The sequence below is a fragment of the Culex quinquefasciatus genome, chromosome 1 (genome assembly GCF_015732765.1).
Source record: "Culex quinquefasciatus strain JHB chromosome 1, VPISU_Cqui_1.0_pri_paternal, whole genome shotgun sequence".
NCBI classification, from domain to species: Eukaryota; Metazoa; Arthropoda; class Insecta; order Diptera; family Culicidae; genus Culex; species Culex quinquefasciatus.
Genome location: NC_051861.1, coordinates 130942172 through 130956402, shown reverse-complemented (window position 1 = coordinate 130956402; position 14231 = coordinate 130942172). Strand labels below are relative to the sequence as shown.

Genomic DNA, 14231 nt, shown 5'->3' with positions numbered 1-14231 from the left:
TAGTTTTATAAAAAGTTATTTAAATTATTTTCCCAAAACAAAGTTTTATTACAGTTATTTTTTTTCTGTTTGTTATGAATAAGTTTGTTTTTTCGTACACAATAAAAATTTGAACATTCTTGAGACAAAACCTAGCATCATCCTTAATTTTTTATGACACTTGATTTTGCATTCTGTAAGTATGGCAATATTAATACAGTCCAGGCTCGATTACCCGAAGGCCTTAGCAAAATTTCACTTTGGATAATCGAAACTTGGAAAATGTTGTCTTATTTTTGATTGTTGAGCTTAAGTGTGACCACTAAACTTCTCTAAGGTGATTTAGAATGTTTAAATCCAAGATGGCGGCCAACATGGCGGTGATGGAATATTGAAAAACTGCATTTTCCAATAAATACGCAACCAACCATTAAATTTGACTAAAATGGGGTCGCAGAACTCGATGTTAAAAGTAAGAAAATGAAAAAAAAAATTAAAAAAAACTGTTCGTGATTCGATTACCCGAAGTCTTATACAAACCTTCGTATAATCGAAACTTCGGATAATCGAGGCTTCGGATAATCGAGTTTGGACTGTATTCATCTTTGAACGTTTGTATTGTGTTATCATAAAAACATTTGTCAACGGCATTTTTTGTTCCAATGAATTTGACATTATTTAAAAAAATGAAAAAAAACTAACTTTAAAAGTTAACCAATCAGTAAAAAAAGAAAAAAAAATCAATAAACACCATGCGTCTCCACTAAACGCCTAAGCTTGGTTCTTTCATTTCATGGAGACGCATGATGATTTAATTTTGAATATTATTTTTTATTTATATTCCATTTATAAGCTCTACATCAATCAAAATTAAATCTGTTTCATGTACTTTGTAGTTATACAGCAAACACTTTCCATCAAAAAACAAGCAAACGCTCATTTATTTCACCCCGCAATCATTCTCGCCTCCCGCACTCAAAATTCCACAGCCTGCTACGCCCTTTCCCCTTTCCCTTCCGCAAAACGTAAACAAATCAGCGCGCCCCGCCAACTGACATTTCAAACCAAACGCCGATCGCAAACCAGCGATCAGCAGATCTGTCATTAGCGCAATGTTGTTTTTTTCCTCTTCTTGTCAGTGTGTGTGTTTTTCGTTTTTTCCAAAACACACGCGCGCCTAATGGAAGCTGCAAGAGAGATCTCTTCACCTTAACGTGTTGGTAGTTGTAGCGGATTTTCCCACTAGAGCACGAGAGATGTGACGGAGAGAGCGTGAAAAACAGGAAAAACCTTCACGGCACTGCCGTGCCGTGCCATGCGCTTTGCTGCTTGTTTATACTGCCGATGGTGTGCCAAGCTGTCAAGTGATCGAGGAGCAGCTCTCGCGAGAGAGAGCGAGAGCATCATCACCGTGAGCAAAAAACAGATAAGAGCACCTTCGGTGCTGATAAAATCGGGGGGTTTTGGTTTGGATTGAAAATTGTTGCGAAAATTTACGGTTGTTGCGTGAAAAGTTGCGGATTTCGTTGGAAGATGATCGAGTTGTGATTACAAATTGTTGCGAAGAAGAAAAGTGAGCGAACAATTGATAAGTGAGAGGAAGATCCTCTTTTTTCTTCGGTGAGAGGGATGCTCGCGAGGGGTGAGCAAACTTCCGGATAATCACAGCAGGCTGGTGTAGTGGTGCGTCGTGTGCAGAATCTGGATAACGCAGCAAGCACAGGCCGTCGAAGAGATTGGCTTGTGAGTGATTTGCGGGGTTGACAGTTCGAGTGAAGGGCAGCGATTGCTGCGATGATCGCGGGTGAAGTGTGATTTTTCGCGAAATCAGTGCGAATCGCCTACTGTGATGAGTGGAAATTGCGTGCATAATCATCACACACAAATGATAATAAATCAAAACGCATGCGTGTGAGATGAGAGTTCACCACTACAGTCTCAAGGCCTGCTGCTGCTGTCGTGAAGATACTCTCGCGCGAGCGAGATTCGACTCTCGCTGTGACGGCGACGACGACGACGACGTTGGGCCTCTTTTTCCAACGGACTCGGACTCAGACGACCACCACGACACCACGGCAGCGATCCGCGGATATTGACGGGGAAGAAAAATTTCGTGTCTCGGTGAAAATTCGCCACAAATCGGTGCTCGAATCGGCCAACTCGGAAGTTCGGTGCGGTAGTTGTGCGACCCAGTGAGTGCGAGCGGAACTACGGGACGAACCCCGGGAATACACGGTGTGAACCAGACGACCGCGAGTCCGGACAGCTTCCGGAAGAGAGCGTAGCAGGCAGGGCAGGGGTGCATCGAAGGAGTCTGTGCCTCGCGGATGACCCTTGGAGCAAATCGAAGCAAATCAGCCTACCTTGATTAGGAGAAGGGAAATTTGAAGAAGTGACTCGCCAAATTTGGGCTAAGGAGGAAAATTTCAAGTGCGTGCGTGACGTTTCGGAAAAAAGGGAGCAACGAGATCCCAGTGTCGGACGAAATTTTGCGAAAAAATCGCCCTGCAAAGTTGAGACTTTCAGCAATCATCATCGTCACGACCGTCATCATCATCGGCGACGACGACGGCAAGTGTCTGTGTGTATGTGTACGATTTGTCTTCTCAGTGGATGACGAGGAAAATCGGAGAAGACGAAGCCGCGGCAGCAGCATCCTGATCAGCGGATCAACATCGGTGGACCCCCGGTCGTGACACCTTCTGGAAATTCGCGCTCTCTCTCTATCTCTCTGTCTCCAACTCCGGCCACTGTCTCAGTCACTGTCTGCGGACGCAGCAGGCCGTGAAACGGAAAATCCAACTGAAGCACAGTGTAACTAGACCCACTCTTTTTAAAAACTTTTTTTTTTCATTTTTCAACTTTTCAAAACTTTTGTTCGACCCCTCGGAAGATATTTTTCCAGCGCGCTCGCATCCTTCTTCATCTCTTCAATTGCCCGTTTGCGCCCCTGTTTTTGTATGACCGCGTGCCCGTGTGTGTGTGTGATGTGTGATTAAAAATTTTCCGACCCCCCGTCACGCTCCCAAATTCTCTCTCTCCGGCGACCCCTCGTCGTCGTCACTTGGAAAATCCCGAAGCCCGGCTGCTGCACAATATGTGCAGTAAATGAGCACACGTTTTCTTTTTTTTTTGGTCGCGTTATGTAAAAAAAGTGACGTTCCGCTTCTAGTTCGATTATGTTTGCCACAAAGGACACGAACCCCCTCACACCACCCTTTCCCCTTAACACAAGTAGGCGCTGAAATGTGCAACTTGAAGTGTCCTTCTCAAAATCGGAGAGAGCGAAGCTCTCTCTCTCGCGCGCGCTAGAGAGAGAATAAAACGCACTCCTGCAGCATCCAGCCTCCAAAAGTGACAGTTTGGAAGGACCCCCCCCCCCCCTCCCTTCAAAAAACCCACCCTGAAAAGCTTCCCCCCCTCATTATCATATAGTGTCGCGCAAACACACACACCGCACACAAACACACACACACGAAACTGTCACATTATGGTATTGCTTCCGTTGCTGCTGCTGCTGTTGCCTGCCTGCTCGACTTCCAAAGGCTGCTGCGATGCGCGCTTATGTGGTGGCGGTGCGGCTTCAAGTGGTCGTCGCGGAAATTGTTGGAAAATTGCACTTGAGTTCGTGGAGAACAAGTGGTGGCATGAGGGGAACGCAAGGGGAAAATCCGGAATTATGATGATGCATAATGTGAGGTGGAGATTTTGTGTGTAGGAGGGTTTTTCGAATATTTTGAGGGATATTGGGACCAGACGGAAGGGCACTTGGGAATGGTGATTGATTTGTAATTTTTCGTCAAATTTTAGTACGAATTCTTAGCTTTGAAATCAACAAGAAACAAATAAACAGCAATTTCGTCTAGCAGGATCGGGTAGACCCGCAAGCAAAGTTCCCCTTACACTAAGTCCCGTCAATTAACTTTGATATCAGAATGACAACTGTCATTTCTGCAGCTGCTTCTTATATTAAAAATGTCTGTCAGAGTAGCCCAGAAATACACTAAAACAGCAATACATTTCGCTGGATTTTCGGCTGTCAAATATTTTTGAAAGTAATTTGTGATAACAAATCAACAAAACTGATTGGATTTAGCTGAAAATTTCGCTGGATTAGCGAATTGTTCAGCAAACATCAGCAAAAATTAACCAGGGAATTCTCTCTGCTGATTTGGCAATGGATCCTCTTTCCGTTAGCTGTCAAAGCTAAAAAGACTTAAACAGTTTGTTTAAGAAAGATTTTTTTCCCCAGCCGTTGTCATCATTACAAGAAATGTCAACAATAAAAGGCAATTCAATCCATTCACATTGTTTGGTTGGAATTGCAAGCATTTTTGCTTTTGCTTTTTCTTAGGTTTTTTGTCGCTTTGTTGCTGATTTTGCTTTTATATTTATTTTATTTTAACTTTTTATCAACCCGTTTTATTTATTTTTAAATATATTCGTTTTTCATATCTGCTTTAGTTTTTCTTCAATGTTTCCTAGTTTGTTTCTTTGAATTTAAAGCATGTTAGATTTTATTACTTTATCTGAACCTGAAAATAACTCCATTCAAGAATTGTTAAGTATATATGAATTTGGTGATTTTTTCGTAAAGAAAACATTTGAAAAACTTAGAAGGGTTTGGTTGAGAAAAACAGCATACTTTTATAACAATATACTATTATTTTATTCTATCATATCCTATTGTTACATTTCAACCTTTTAGATTTTTTTACAGTTACTTTTTCTTATATTGCTTTTTCACATTTTCTACTATAGAAAGAAACCATTTTCGTTTTACATTGTATAGTTATGGGTAGAGGTATAGTCTGGAATTTTACAACAATTACTGCATTTATATTTTCACATGAAAAATATAGTAAATATTAGTGAAAAACACTGCCAGAGTTGACCTCAGAAAACATGACATTTTTCAAAACATTTGCAAAGTTACATTAAACAAGTCAAACTTCTGACCCCAACATTTTTGTAAATTTTAAGAGCTATTTTTTTATTGAAAAATTGATATTTATCGAATTTTTAGATCAAAGCCCGATTCAAAGGGTTAAACGATTTGCACGGTCAAAGGTGGTTTGGGTACACACTCCACTTTTATAAGAGACTTAGAACTTCAAATATGTTATTTATTTATTATATAAATTTTTTAATCCAATGGCCTGGTTGTTTTCAAATGAGGGAAGAATCCCTTCAAAGTTATCTAAAATTATCAGATTTATTTTTTTTGAAATTTAAATTTTAGGTACTAAGGCCGCTGCATTTTTTTTTTGCATTTTTTTTTCAGTTTACGTCCCTCAACTCTGGTCAAAGTTGAAGAGGGGGAAGAAGGCCAAAAATAAAAGTATTGAAATTGAAATTACGAGCCATGGTTTTAACATGTAAACAAAAAAAAGTGTTTTAAAATGCATTTTACACCTGTTCAGTTGTTTTGCAATGATTAGTTTCCAAAATATCTATGTATTGATGATATTTATATTTTTGCAAACCAAAAAGTGTACTATACATTGGAATTTTATAATAAAAAAAAAACAAAATATTTTAAAAACCTAAACATGCAAAATATGATTATCAATGCAGACAATTGTTTTAAAATTTAATTAACTGTATTCAGTTTATGAGATTTTCATTTCCTTTAAAATATTATAGTCTCTCAAAAATAAAAAAAAATCCCTAATTTTTTGGACCTATTTTGAAGGAGGGGGAAGGAGGGGAGACATAAAATTACAAAAAAAAACATTTGCAACGGCCATAAATTATATGTATTACTAAAATTAAATTTACTCAAAACTAAACATCCATACAAAAAAAAACTTGAAGTGTCCACGTGGTTTATGAATTAAATTTTAATCGATATTTGTTCAATGTTTTTTTATTACTAGTAGACAATTTTTTGTTCCTAATTGTTAGGCGTCATCCATAAAGTATGTCACGCAAAAATTGGCCAAAATTACCCCCCCTCCCCCCTATGTCACACTTTGTCACACAGGGTTGAACCCCCCCCTCAAAATGTACGTCACATTTTGCTAGACCCCCCTCCCCCTTGTTTTCGATGGGATTTTAATTTCTTTAAACTCTCATAATTTTGGTATTTTTCCAATTTTAATATGAAAAAAAAAGTTGTCTAATTTTTCTTTTTTTTTAGAATAAACATTGCGATATAAAGTTTCGAGTAGGAATCTCGCAATCGAGAACGCCAAGGCAATGCTGTAGAGCGAATAATTTGATTTTTTTTATTGCGATATAAAAAAACAGTTTTGTATCTTTTAAAAATAAGAAGACCTGGTATAACATTCAAGTATCAAAAAATCTTGAAAACTGTTTTTCACAGCTTTGTATCTAATAAGTTCAAATAATTTATAGCAGTTTTCTTATGAACACTCTGCTTTCAAAGCATTTATTTTTATTGAGCAAGAATTCACAAAATATTGAAGTTCTAGCTGAATTTAAAAAAAGTTACTATATAATAAATTATAATTATAAATTATAATGTGATACTTCTAAATAATAATAAGCAAACAATTTTAGAAACAAGTATTTAATTTAATTGTGTACATTTCGAATTAATATTATGCAATCGTAAAAAAAAACCTAGCGTGACGTCACAGTCTCGCAAACCCCCCTCCCCCCTTCGTCACACCTTGTCACACTTACGGTAACCCCCTCCCCCTAAGAGAGTACGTACTTTATGGATGACGCCTTAGGGGCCGATACAAAAACATTCAAAAACTCAATAAAAAAAACTATCACTTCGATTTTATCTCTACTTGATTCCTATGCGCTTTTTTGTCTTCTCATCACGTTTACTTGAATTTCGTTTTCTTTTCCGCATAGTACAAAATATAAAAAAAAATCGGGTATGAGCTATGATTTCATTCCAAGAAGCCATGCGCCTCCATAGAATCATACTAAGAAAGAGGCATTCAATGGAGACGCTTGGTATCTTATAATCGTTCCATAGGTTTCCCCAAATTTGTTATGTTTAGTATGTACTAGCTGGAATTAAAAAAGAAAATGAAATAGTCTTGATAAAAATACCAGATACAAAACACTTCCAAAACATATAAGAGTATCGCTAAAATTTGTACTACAAACGTCATGAAAATATCTAAAAAAAAAAAAATATATAATATATTTTGGTATTACTTTTGCAAATAACAGGGACTATAGATGGCAAAATACCATGAAATCATACCAAAATCTTGTATGTGGAAGACCTCAACAATACCAAAGTTTGCCCATAGTTTCAGAAGAATTTGATAAAATACTGTAATGTAAAAAAAAAACAAAATGAGGTACAGCCATCCCTTATATTCGGAACCGTTTACAGATCGGCCAATGTTCAAAAAATCATAGAAAGTCGATAATTGAACTTAATGATTCGCTTTAACCTTCATTTGGAAGTTTTTCTTGCAATCTTTCTAATGCTGTATCAAACAACTGAAGTTTTACGTTTTATATCAAATTTTCAAAGAAAAATTTTGACCCTTGAAATTTACAAATTCGGAACACTTTTTTCTTACGGATGTAAACAAATTTTGGTCCTCTTCATGAGTACATAATTTTTACAAAATAATGACTTCACGCACTGAAACCAACGAAACTCAAGCTTAGTTATGTTTTATGAATGGTCTGATAACTTTTTTTTTTGTAAAAATATCAGTTAAATTCAGGTGTTCCACAATTGTGGGAGGCACAATAACATCTCACAATTATGGAACTGGCAATTTGGAGGCAGTGTTTTGCTGGTTTGGATAAAATAGTCTTGAAAAGAGGTTTTTCTTTAAAAAAAAAAAATGTGCTACTTTTACTAGTGAAATAACAAGAGAATGTCCAAATAAAGGTCCTAAAAATAGTAGGGTCGACAGAAAAGCTGAATTTTCCATGTTACTGATAAATTATCACAAAAGTGTTCCGAATATGTGGGATGAAAGTATCCGATCATTGACAAATCATGCAATTTTGCAATATCAAAACAATACCTTAAATAGTTATGATCTGGGTGCTGAATAGTGGTTCGCAAAACGGCCTCAATTTTGAACTGTCAAAGTGGAACCAATTTACTGTTTGCCAAAAGTAGAGAGTATTGTGATCGATCATTTAAAATTGTTTATTTTAATTTTGTTGCAAGAATGAAAAATGTGTGGCTTTTGAGGACCTGGGGTTGAAGTCAAGAAACCTTAAAAAAGTTGAAGGCGAGATCGTATTTAGTGTGTTATTTAGTGAAAATCCTTTCTGTTTGTTGGATCAGCTTCGCTAGGATTAGGTACTAAAGCCCTATGTGAATTTTTATGTACAGCGGTAAAAACACGATCAAAAACAATTTCTGATCACTTTTTTTCATTTTAATGCAAAAAAAATAATGACAAGACAACATTTTTTCGATGGATCAACTATGGTCCCCTTGGAACGAGCTGTCAAGTAGGATCTATTCTGTTAAGAAGGACCGCGAGGTTAATTTTTCAGAATTGATTTAAAAATCCATTGTACTCAGAAAAATAAGCTTTATCGCCTTGTTTATCGCTGTAAACAATAATATCAGCAATCATTTTGGTTGAAAGATTTATTTAGAAAAAAGGCTTCTGAACATGTTTAAAGTAAATTTTTGATATCTTGAAAATCATATTTTTTAAATATTCCAGTGAAAAAAGCTGCTTTTCTGTGGCCCAAAAGTTGCGGTTTATGGTCCTATTGAACAAATGAAAAGTAAAAAAAATACTCGAAAATTTTATCGATATTTATATGGCCAAACTAGTGATATAAAGGCGTTCTTTGTTCATTAGGAAGCACTAAAAATATCTACGAATTCGAAATTTTGGAAACGATTTAAAGCTTAGCCAAAGTTTGTTTCAAACATTACATATATATTTTCAAAACTTTTCTCCAATATCATAACCTATAGTTGGGTAACACAGCCAGTCTTTGAGATTACAAAAATTGCATTCTCAGCAAAAAAAAAACAATGCGTTATGTCAGCAGCAGCAGCAGCACCTCCGGTGTTGTATAACGTCGCGAATTGTCTTCCTTCCATAAACATAGAAAAAATGCCTTTTTAATGTAAATCAACCCGTTCCACCGTTCGTTCCAATATTCGTTCGATATTCACTCGAGAAACACACACACTTACACACTCACTCGCCAAACGAAAGCGCCAACTATCTCCAAATACCATCTCGTTTTTTTTTTCTTTCCTTTCCTTTCTTCAATTGGTTTGGCCCCTTCACAATTGTGCAAAGCACAGCGCATTCACATTCGGTCGAAAGTGCGTCTCGTCTTTCTCTATTTTTCTTTTTCTCGTGTGTGTGAATGTGTGCGTTTTTGAGCGTGTTTGTGTCAAGTGTTGGGACATCTTGGCTCTATTTTTTCGCGAACAATTTTCTCTTCTCTCTTTCTTTCGAGAATTTCGAGAGAGCGAGAAATTTGCAAAACACATTTTCGCACACGCAAGACTTTGTCTTGCCCCGATTGTCCCCCTTCTCTCTGCTTTAGTGTTCAAAGCTGCGTGAATTTCGCTCTCGCTCTCCTCTCTCAAACAACAACACACCAATACACGCTAACGTGAGTTTAGCGAGAGCGAGCGAGAGTTTGTGTTTGTGAGTGTGTTGATTCGGAAAAGCGATCGCGAAAAACGCTGCTGCTGCTGCTGCTGGAACTGGATTTTCCAGCCCCAAAGTGTGTGCAAAGTGCCCCCGAAAAACGGTCGACGGTCGGTCCGGCGCGGTCGGGGTCGATTCCTTGGACTTGAACAAGTTTTCGGGGCGAGTGGTTTTTGAAAAGGGAAGAAAAAACGGGCTGAAATTGTGGCGAAAAGTGTTTCAAAGTGCTCAAAGTGGTGCTGCCTGGAAAACGTGAGATTAAGGGAGGGTAGCGCAAGCAAAAAAAAAAAGAAAGGAAAACTTTTGTGTGAGTGGGGACGAAGAAGAAAAAGTTGCACACCCCTTTCTGTGGGGGCCGTCGGACCCCCGTGACCCCCCACCCCTTCGGGCAGTTTGTTAGGCCCTTTTGAAATGTGAATTTCGCCCTCCGAAAAATCACGCATAATTTCGAGCCATTTCGTCGAAATTTCGACCAAAACTCAAACTGCGTGTCTGTGTGTCCGTTCGCTCCCTTGTCTGCCACTGTCGGTGTGTGTGTGTGTGTGTGTGTGACCCATTCCAGGTAGTACCTGCTGCTGGCTGGCTGGCCTAGCCTCTGTGTGTGGAAACCAGGAAACATGTCAGGGTCAAAAGAAGAAAATCTGATCTTTTGCGCATATGTTGCAATTTTTGCCCCACCGCCGCCGTCGCCACCACACAGAAAAACATGCGAGCTCTCCAAAATCTCTAATGTGTGTGCGTGTGTGTGTGCGCGGTTGTATTTGTGGTGGTCTCAAAGTGTGTCCTGTCACTTGTGTTCCTTTTTGGAAGACGAAAAGCGACCCGAAAGTGCCGCAGTGGAAAATACACTAGTATTCTTCTGAAGGGGAAAGAGGAAAAACGGAAACGGGGGGGTCAGGGGGGGGGAGGGAATTTTCCGATTATCACTGACTGACTGAACACTAGTTGTACAGTGGTGGTGGTGGAACGGCGGCAGACGGATCGGTGCCAAACGGGTTTTGTTGGTTTCCGGCGATGGCGAGATGGCTCAGCTGTTTTGAGGTTTTTCTTGGAACGTTGGACGTTGGTCGCTGAGGGAATTCTGAACGTTGAAGAAATAAGGATAAATGATTTTGAAAATAACACAACCTTTAGAAAATAAATCAAGATCTAATAAGATTATCAGATCCAAGTTTATCCATGATTTCTGGAGTTTTTTTTTTAAGTTCCAATAAACCATATTTCCAGTTTTTACTTTTTGGGTGTTCTTGAAACCGCCTTGAGTCAGGGTTATTAAAAAACACCCAAAAAGCAAAAACTGAAAATTTGGTTTATTGAACCTTTTCAAAAAAAAACTCCAGATTTGTATTAAACTTTTTATGGAGACGCATTATACTTCAATATATTTTGATTCTGGTTGTATCGTGTCGTATCCGGTGCGCGGGACGTGATGTCGCGTGGGAACCTACGGCAGGGCCACGGAATCAGCGCACGATACGCAAATAAAATAAAACTTTACAATAATAAAATACGTTTATTCTTGACTCTGGTCGGAAGTAGAATGGACGATCGCACAACAAACATTAGACAGCTACACAAAAACATCGACGCGCTGTGTTGCGTCACAAAGTGGCAGACTGGCAGCCACTTGTGAGCCAGCGACGTGCGGAAGGTGGGGGCACTCCGCACACTGGTTCTGTCCTCAACATCTCCCCTCTTAAAACAGCTGGTCGGCTCTTGCAAGCGCAGTCGGTGCGCCGGAGAAGAGTGCCAGCTGCGACAAACTCGTTGAAGACGACGACGCAGGGAATGGAGATGGTGTTGCATCGGGTTCTTGTAGAAGCAGCGATCCAGATCGGGTGCAGGTTGCGCGCGTCTTTGGTTCAGCTGGAATCGCAGGTAGAGAAGAGGGCGGAAGCGGCGTCAACTGCATCGGGCTCAATAGTGGCAGCTCGGGAACCGACGCAAGCTTCCACTCACCAAGCAGGACATTCAACGGGAGCGCTTCCGGTTTGGCCGATGGTGAAGCAGCAGGTCCGGCCTTGAAGCGACTTCGCGGTTGGTTGATGTGCGAGCGGGTGACGCGTTGGTTGCCATCTCGCATGGCGATGCTTCGACGATGGAATTCCTTCTGGTGCGGTTCGGGGTCGAGTACTGCAGGTGCGCAACGGTACGTCGACAGAAAGATGTTCAAAGTTCCTGCGATAGTGCCTCTCCCCTCCGAAATTTTCTTGACGGCACGCTCGAGAATGTCCACGACTCGTTTTGCTCGTCCGTGCGGCTGGTACGGGGCAGTCGCGGTGTGGTTAACACCGTTTGAAGAAAATTTGACACTCGTGAACTGCGTTCGGTTGTCGTTCACGATTAGGTTAGGCTTACCGAGTTGAGGAAACATCTGGCGGAGGATGGCGATGGTTGCGAGGACAGAGATGCGATGCGCGCGGACTACGTAGTCGTCGTTGAGTGGTTCCGCAAAATCCATGCAGCTGCGCTGCCACGGGCCAGCAGGTTTCGGCCATGGCACAGGAAGTGAGTGCGGTGGGGACCGTGCTACGGAGGCGCACAGCTGGCATGCTTCTCCGTCGTCGAAGTCGGCACGGGTCTGGTAACGCTGGATCTTCGGATCAGCGGCTTTCGTTGTTGGCCAACCCTCGAATACGTACCGGCGAATCTTGCGGAGTAGTGGGTCGGGCTGGGTGCTGATGTCCTCTAGGCGAAGTCTGGCGATAGCGAAGTCCTCCTCTGGTCGTACGTGCTGGTTAATCAATCGTTGCACGTTGGCGTGCCCAAACTGGTCGGTGGAGACGTACCGGGAGGCCAAGTCGTAGAGGAGCAGGTACAGTGCGATGCGTTTCCTGTCTGCCTTGGAACCGACGATGTGTAGCAGCGGCGCGTGGTCGGGACGCGTCCTGTGCTGCAGAACGACTTCCAGGTTGCGGTCGTGTTCCTCCTGGGTTGAGCCGCTGACGACGGCGTCTTCGAGTTGAGGGGACGCTCCGGTCTTTCGGGCCAACATGGTGGCGATGCTCTGCTGGTATGCACCGGGTACATTTTCGACCAGCAGCGGATACAGGCGCGGCTGTAGAGCAGCATTGAGGACGGGTTTGGATCCGATGGCCTTCCGCATCCCGACGATCGGGGCGGCCAACTCCGAGTAGACGATCGGAGTGATGATATTAAGCTGCTGCTTGTCCGGTCCGTGGTCGACGTTCTCAACCACAGCGTAGGCCACCGAGCTTTTCGGGCAGACGGTCGGTCGGTGGTTTTCTTTCAGCTCCAAGTTCACCTCTTTGCCGAGTTCCTCGTTGAACACCTTGTGGAGGACTGACTCGAACACCGGCGACGGGTCGGAAAAGCTGGATACGTGGAGCTCGGTAACGATGGTCGGCTCGTTGCGGGTGCTTCCGGCGATGGAGGTGTCACATCGGAACTCGTCGTCGAGTGACAATTCCGTTCCAGAAGCCGTGTTTACGCGAACAGAGGGTGATGATAACATTGGGCCGCCGGATGCGGCGTCTAGTGGAAGTCGGATCGGCGTCCCACCGAAATCGACCGACGCGCATCTCCGCCATTGCTGCACCGAGTGCTCGTTGATCACCACCGCGTGGCTGCTGACCGAGTCCGTCTGGAAAGCCTTCGTGTTCCCGGGGAACGTGTCGACGTTCTGCGCCGGGTTTGGAGGCGGCTGGGCTGCGTCCGTTGAGATCCGCTCCATGAACTCCATTTGCTGCTGGGCAGTCTGCTGCACCGTGCCGACCAACTGCTCGAACATCGTCAGCATCTGGATCATCAGGTCAGGATTCGGCAGCAGCTGCTGATGAGAGAGTGGGCCTTGGCGGAGGGATGTTTGCTGGAACTGCTCCTGACGTGGGTAAAGTTGCCCCAGGTAGGGGAGCCGGGCAAGCGGATCGCTCATGCCGCTGGGGGGCTCCTCCTTTGATTGCACGTGGGTGCCGGAATTGCAGGTTAGGTGGCGCCCACCTTCGTAAACCGCGACAACTCCGACGAATTCGACAGATTCTCGTCGCCACTGTCGTATCCGGTGCGCGGGACGTGATGTCGCGTGGGAACCTACGGCAGGGCCACGGAATCAGCGCACGATACGCAAATAAAATAAAACTTTACAATAATAAAATACGTTTATTCTTGACTCTGGTCGGAAGTAGAATGGACGATCGCACAACAAACATTAGACAGCTACACAAAAACATCGACGCGCTGTGTTGCGTCACAAAGTGGCAGACTGGCAGCCACTTGTGAGCCAGCGACGTGCGGAAGGTGGGGGCACTCCGCACACTGGTTCTGTCCTCAACATATCGAAATCCACAAACTAGGATCACCTTCATTTTTAACAATTTTGTGGACATCCCAAAAAGATGTGTGATATCCCACGAAGATATTTTTTAAAATTTTGGTCGTTAAAAGGCATTGCACAATAGTCCAGATCTCAAAATTTAGTACAAATTGGATTTTACTAAAAATTGTCCCTATTTCGCAATCTACACAGCAAAAAATCCGATGGTTTAATCGCATGCAAATGTATGCACATCACCCGTGTGAGAATAGTCACTTAATATTACACAATGCATGTAAAATTTTCCTTAATCACATTCCTCAAAAAGAGGTGACCATCCCATTTTCAACCTATTGATTTTTTTGGTGTTGTTGTGCTGAATAAGG

At 42.1% G+C, this 14231-nt stretch overlaps 2 protein-coding genes across 8 annotated transcripts in view; both read left to right on the top strand.

Moving 5' to 3' along the window:
* LOC6041679 (potassium voltage-gated channel protein Shaker) overlaps positions 1-14231 on the top strand; it is a 229733-nt gene that overhangs the window by 144093 nt on the left and 71409 nt on the right. The window lies entirely within an intron of this gene.
* Positions 1741-14231, top strand: part of LOC119769274 — a 35184-nt gene continuing 22693 nt past the window's right edge. Inside the window, exon 1 of one of the 4 annotated variants that reach the window (XM_038261234.1) lies at positions 1741-2793. The gene's annotated coding sequence lies outside the window, so the exon portion shown is untranslated. Of the gene's footprint in view, positions 2794-9007; positions 9880-10110; positions 10135-14231 lie in introns of those variants that run through there. The other 3 variants (XM_038261240.1, XM_038261247.1, XM_038261252.1) reach the window with 3 other exon arrangements.